At 40.7% G+C, this 6756-nt stretch overlaps 1 long non-coding RNA gene across 3 annotated transcripts in view; it reads right to left on the minus strand.

Moving 5' to 3' along the window:
• LOC109960376 (uncharacterized) overlaps window positions 1-6756 on the minus strand; it is a 22004-nt gene continuing 15248 nt past the window's right edge. For 2 of the 3 annotated variants that reach the window (XR_002274991.1, XR_002274994.1), the window contains exon 5: window positions 3748-3881. This is a non-coding gene — a long non-coding RNA (uncharacterized LOC109960376). Of the gene's footprint in view, window positions 82-3747; window positions 3882-6756 lie in introns of those variants that run through there. The other variant, XR_002274992.1, reaches the window with a different exon arrangement.

Here is a 6756-nt window from a genome sequence, read left to right on the forward strand (position 1 = left end):
GGCAAGGAGGCCGAACAGGTACTGGACTGGCTGGAAGAGCAGCGGGCAACTGAGGACAGGTCGGGCGAGGAACCAGGAGAACTGGGATGAAGAACCAGGAGGACCGGGATGAAGAACCAGGATGAAGGACCAGCGTTAATGTTTGTTTTAGCTACTAAAATCTGACTTAATACACTATACCCACACAAATGTTACTTCTGGTTCTTTTTCAGTGAAGAACAGATGAAAATATTGTTTCCATTTTGAGTTATTATCACATAATCTTTCCTGTGGAGGAAAGAAATGTTAACTTAATTTGTGTCCACAGCACATTACCCGCAGAGAGAGTAATTTTATGAAATTGTTCTGGCCCTTATTTCACCACACAGAAGCATCGGTAGGCAACCAGCAGCTGTGTGAAATGAGCAAACAGGTGGTTATAATGAAATAACAAACAGCCAGAGCTAATGACCGGTGGAAAAAAACACATACAGCATTCCAAGAAGTCTGCTTTTGATAACTGGAAATGTTTTGATTTAAAAGACGCACAATGCTGTGATTGAGCATAACACACACTGTCGCCAACACAACATGGCTAAAGTTGAATTACTAGGTTTTCTACTTCCAGAGCTTGCACATATGCATGGATCTGTGCATGCACGGGTGTGTGTATGCCAGTAACTAGAGGCTCATTATAACTCTCACCTGCTGTGAGCTGTCTACCTGTCCTTTGTCTCGTCCTATTACTTCCCCATATAATGATACAGTCATCCATTATTCAGCCTTCCGTAAATGTAATGATATCAATTTAGACATGGGCCCTCAAATTGATTTCCACTCTAATCGCCACTCCACAGGAAGGACTCCACTCACAGAGAGGGCCTGGGGGTGCAGGGGTCACCGGTGGATGTGGGTATGTGTGTCTCTGTGCCCAAAATAAATAAATAAATGGTTAGTTTTGTGATGCCAACCACCCACAAGTGCCAGTAGAACTGATGGTCTGACTACATGCTCGTTCCTGGATTCATACTGATGTCATAACATTGGTGATGGAATAAAGTGAAGAGAAAAGAAGATCCTGCTACAATAAGGGTTTTCATTTGTCCTGCCACATCTCATGAGTGGTTTCTCAATTGTAATAAAAATAATACTACTAAACTTTTTTTTTCCAGGTTGCAACTTACCACATACGTAGCCCACATTTAGAGCGTGCAGTAACAGCTTACCTGTACAGTACGTACTGATACACATATGTACCAGGACCAGCATGCAACGTTTGAGTAGTAATGGGATAACAACCCAGAGACTTGAAATGTAATTATACTGTAGGCATTCTCCAAGTACAGAGTATCTATTCTAAAGTTAGTGCATTAAGAATCTACTTTCTACTGAATCTTACAAGAATGATTTTCACATAATTCGTTTGTGCGTTTCAGTTCTTTCCACACACGTTCTGAAATGATGACCAAACATTTTCACAGAAAGGCTCACTCATATCTCACTGCCCATTAGATCAGTGTGATTTTTTCCCCTCTGACTTTCTAGAAGAAAAACCATCATACCAGACAACATGCTTTTAAATGAGTCACTGTAACAATGGGTCTTTGTTACTTGTGTGACTGATGGATACAAGTGTGTCGCAGAGGGGAAAACAAAAAGATTTAAATAAATAAATAAAAAACATAACAGAGAGGGAAAACACTTTGACAACATCAAAGACTATCAGACACAGCAGGTGTGTGTGTGTGTGTAGACATGCATGCACATGTATAGTTAATACGCTGTGTCTATACTTTGTGTCTATGGATTATTTAATGTTTTTGGTTTTAATGAGAACTTTTAGGAGCTTTGCAAAATTCTAGTCACCTTTAAGTAGTTACAAATATTGATGAAAACATTTATTGGGTGACAACTGGTTCTTTGTATTTAGTAAAAACATAATTGTGTTCAGAAGCTGCCACCTGCATAAATTTAACAGACGGGTTGCATGTACAATGTATGAGGGATTAGAAAGAGAAAAAATTGGAGAAATTTCTCTTCCCTCATGTAGCGCTTCTCTCTTCTGAGTCATACAGGTAAGAAATAAATCATACAAATTTAGAATATAAAAGTGTCCTTGTCTCACTCTTCTCCATTTCTGTGTGCTCTAACATACTGATTCACACACAAACATGCACACACCCCCACATCTTTTTCTGTCATTTCATGAGCACAGTCCCTGCGTCGACAGTCCAGTAGCACCCCATCTGACCAGATACTCACCATTTGACACACACCCACACTCCCACTAACTCTTGCACACAGAGATCGCAAAGATAAAGATTTCACGTTTGTCATGAGCCATTTCATGTGTTTGACATATGATCTTCAGCTATGCAATTTTCCTTTCACCTTCACTAATGCGCCGCTCATTTGGAGCAGTCATGCACACCAGCAAGTTCACACATACCTATCCAGTGAGATTCTACAACCTCAAATCAGAAAAAGTTGGGATGGTATGTGACTGACGTCTGCAACACATTCCAAAGCATTTACCACGGTGTGATGCTACCGTTCCTTTTCACAACACTTAAAAGACGTTTAGAGACTGAGGACACCAAGTGATTAAGTGTGTCAGCTGTAATTTTGTCCCATTCTTCCTGCAAACAAATCTTAAGGTGGGCAACAGTCCTGGGTCTTCGATGATGCAGTTTGTGTTTCACAATGCATCACACATTCTCTATTGGGGACATGTTGGAACTGCAGACAAGCCAGTCCAGCACTCACACCCTTTTCCTCCACAGCCAGGCCTTGGTAATGTGCAGTATGAGGTTTGGCATCGTCTTGTTGAAATATACATGGGCGTCCCTGTGTTGCTACAACATCTCTGTATATTTTTCAGCATTAATGGCACCATCACAGAAGTGTAAGTGACCTTTACCAAGGGGACTGACACGATCCCAGACCATGACAGACCCTGACTTTTGGACTTGGACTTGTTGCTGGTAACAGTCTGGATGGTCCTTTTTTGTCTTTGGTCTGGAGCACATGGTGTCCATTCCTTCTAAAAATGACCTGAAATTCTGAATCATCTGACCACAGTACACGTTTCCACTGTGTGATGGTCCATCCCAGATGCCTCCAAGCACAGAGAAGTTGACTGCACTTCTGGACACTGCTGACACAGTACTTCTTTTTGGCACGGTACAGTCTTAAGCTGCATTTATGGATGCAGCTATGTATTGTAGTGCCTGACACAGGTGAGCCAAAGACCAATGTGGTTATATCACATAGAAGAGTGATGCTTCTTGACGCAGTGTCATCTGAGAGATCAGACGGTCATCCAGCTTAGGCTTGTGTCCTTGCCCTTTACGCACTGAAATCCCTCCAGATTCATTGGATCTTTTAATTATGTTGTGCACTCCCTGTCTTTCCTTGAGGAACATTGTTATTAAACATTTCAATAATTTTCTCACACCAGTGATCCTCAGCCCATCTTTACTCCTAAAGGCCTCGGCCTTTCCTGGATGCCACTTTTGCCACCTGTTGACATCACCTGTTTCAAATGGAATCATCATTTCATTGTTTTACCTCATTACTGGCCCTGAAATGCAACCATCCCAACTTTTTTGGAATGTGTTGGAGGCATCAGAATGAAAATGAGTGTTTATGAATCAATTGAGGTATCACATCAGATAATATGCTGCTGTATTGTTTTCAATGTAATACAGGACACAGATGATTTACAAATCATCATTTTCAGTTTTAATTTTAATGTTACATGTTCTGATTTGGGGTTGTACTATGCTAAATAATGTTTCTGCACTCCATTAAAAGAACATCAGTGGTTCCTGACCCAGACCAAGAACACAATTTCTTCACAAAAACCTGAGATGATAGAGGAATCTTCTCTCCCCAGAGAGCTATAGGTAAAAAGACAAGAAAAGAAAAAACATTTCTTTTCAGACATCTTCTTTAAAATGGTTGTATTGTACAGTACATCTGGCTGAATTACATCTGTCATTTTCTGCTGATGACATCCCATTCCTGCATTCTCTCCTTATTTGTCAGTGCGCCCTTGAAGTTATTTGACAGCATGCCCTTGAACGAGATGTGCCTTTACTTCTTCAAGTACTATATCAACTGGCTGAAATGTCACTTCTCTCCTTAAAAATTTCCAGTTGAAGATGGAAGTCTTGTACATCAACATGACTGTACAGTAACACCAGCATAAATTTTTGCTTCAGTCACATAGAAATTAATGATATATAACATGGGTGGTATGGTGGTGCAGCACTCCACCAAGTTGCTGTCCCTGGTAGGCTAGTGGTTAAGGCGCAGCGCTCTCGCCGCTGCAGCCTAGGTTCGAATCAGGGTTGTGTCAGGAAGGGCATCCGGCTTAAAACACGTGCGAGTCGTGCTGCGAGTCATCAGTGTGACGATTCGCTGTGGCGACCCCTAAATGGTAGGATGGTGCAGCAGTCATAAATTTGAGGACTGGAGACTTGCTTGACTAACACTGGCAACGACTTGACTTTGATTTGAGACAGATGACTTGAAATTACTTCACCCTTTTTTTATTAAATACTTGCATTTTTCTAGATATGGAGAATTTTGTTTTTGAAACACAAATGGGTGATTTCTACTGCAATATGCACAAACCTGGCAGCCTCCCAGAACATGACAGACCATCAGAGGGTAATGCAGGTTGCAAGATGCAGCCTTAGAGCTAGGGGGCCTAGTCCAAACATAATAAAATTTGGACTCAAGGATTATGTGTCAATGACAGTAGTAGGAAGAGAACAGCGGTATGCAAAGTTGTAAAAATCAGCAGCATGATCACCACAACATCCAGCTCCATCCTTCACTACAAAACTCACAAAGGATGATAAGCACTTGGATGTGCACATTAGCTAACTTACTGGCTGGTCAAATGTTAGCTAGAAAGCTAACTTAAGTTTAAGCTGTAAGACTTGGCTTCAAGTCGATTAAGCAATTTACTGAGAAGAGTTTCTGATGGCCATGAAAGGCATGGCCTTTTAAGTTAATAGCTAGGGGTAATTTATACCCTGCAAATGCACAATTAATAATCAGAGGAGGCTTGTGAAATAAAATTCAACTGTTTACGACTACTGCCTTTTAATGGATTTTAATATGGAAACTGGGGTATATCATCAGAATTTTGTGCAACTTGACTTGCGAGTTTCATGACTTATAGTAGGGACTTGACTCGCTTGAGTCTCACCACAGTAACCTGGGACTTGCTGAAGACTTGAAGGCCAAGACTTGAGACTTACACATGTGACTTGCTCCCACCTCTGTCTAACAGCAAGAAGGTTCCAGGTTTGAACCTGTAGGCTGACCGGAGCATTTCTATGTGGAGTTTGCACGTTTTCCCTGTCTAAGGACATGCAGGCTACATTAAATAGCGACTCTTAATTGCACATTGGTGTGAATGTTAATGACTGTCAGTCCCTTTATGTCAGCGTTGTAATAGACTGGCGGCCAGGGTCAATTGTGCATCTCACCCCCCAACCCTCTACACAAAAACGGTATAGATAATAGATGGATGGATGGTATTTAACATGAGCAGCCTGATAGCAAACTGTGAAAATATTATACATAAATTATTGAGATTAACAACCCATCACAACACTGATACCATAAGTATAAACTGAGCAGCAAAGATAAACCAAGCAGAGGAAAGGTGCATCTGACACAATAATTAATTAAAAACATGTCAGTGAGCCATCCGAGGGGGGCTTTTAAAAAATAAAGGAAGGTATAAAAGTGTGACAGTGTGCTACAGATGACAACTGATTTTTATTCAGATTAAATTCAACAGGCGAGGGTGATAAAAAATGTAAATCTGCAGAGAGGAGTAGACAGCCATTTTAGTTAAGTGAATGACTATAATTAATAAATGCCATTACAACACATCTGTTGACACTTGCAGTACCCCTTCAGGTGGCATGGGGATCATAACTGTGACAATCACCATCATCATTATCGTCATCATCATCGCTGTTGTCATCACTCTTAAAATGTCTCATTTGAGAACAGAAACATAATTTCCCTCAAATCAGTCACAAGAAACAAGCAAAAGAACAGAACATTTTCATCACAAAGGCTGCTTAAAATGTTTATTAGCACTGGGGTTAACATGAAATTAGGCCTCAAAGTGGTGCATTAACATTGTCTTGTAAAAAACTGGTATGTTGTATTTCTTGTGACTCAAACTTGTTACTGTATTTCTAACATTGCCAGAAAAGAGTTGCTAATTAAGTTTTGAAGATTTAAAAGAGAGGCAGATCATTAACACCGATATCGTTCAGCATGTAACGTGGCCTGGTGGGTGAACAAGAGACCAACTGTTTCAGCTTACTTGTAAATGACGTACAAAACAATATGCACAAAGCTTACTGTAAGCCTTAGGTGGAATCATATGAGCAACACCACGCATTAGATGGTTCCAAGTTAGGCCTTGCTGCAAAGGGGGTGAAACTACAAGACTACTGACAAGTGAGTGCAAAATGAGCAAAAATATCTATTCTCCTGAACAGAAAAATGACATTTTTTTTCTGGCACACAGCAGATTGTGGATTAAGTACTAAAGGATGGCCACATGTACAGATCTTCACAAATCACATCAAATGGCACAACAGCACACCCACACGCTTACACACTCACACGAATATGCCTTATAAATCAAATCAAAAACAGGGCATCCATGGAGGAAGAACGACTTGCCAATTCGCCAGAGCGTCCATGCAGAAATGGATTTAAATATCACTGAAA

Source organism: Monopterus albus, unplaced genomic scaffold (assembly GCF_001952655.1).
Source record: "Monopterus albus unplaced genomic scaffold, M_albus_1.0 scaffold46.1, whole genome shotgun sequence".
Lineage (NCBI taxonomy): Eukaryota > Metazoa > Chordata > Actinopteri > Synbranchiformes > Synbranchidae > Monopterus > Monopterus albus.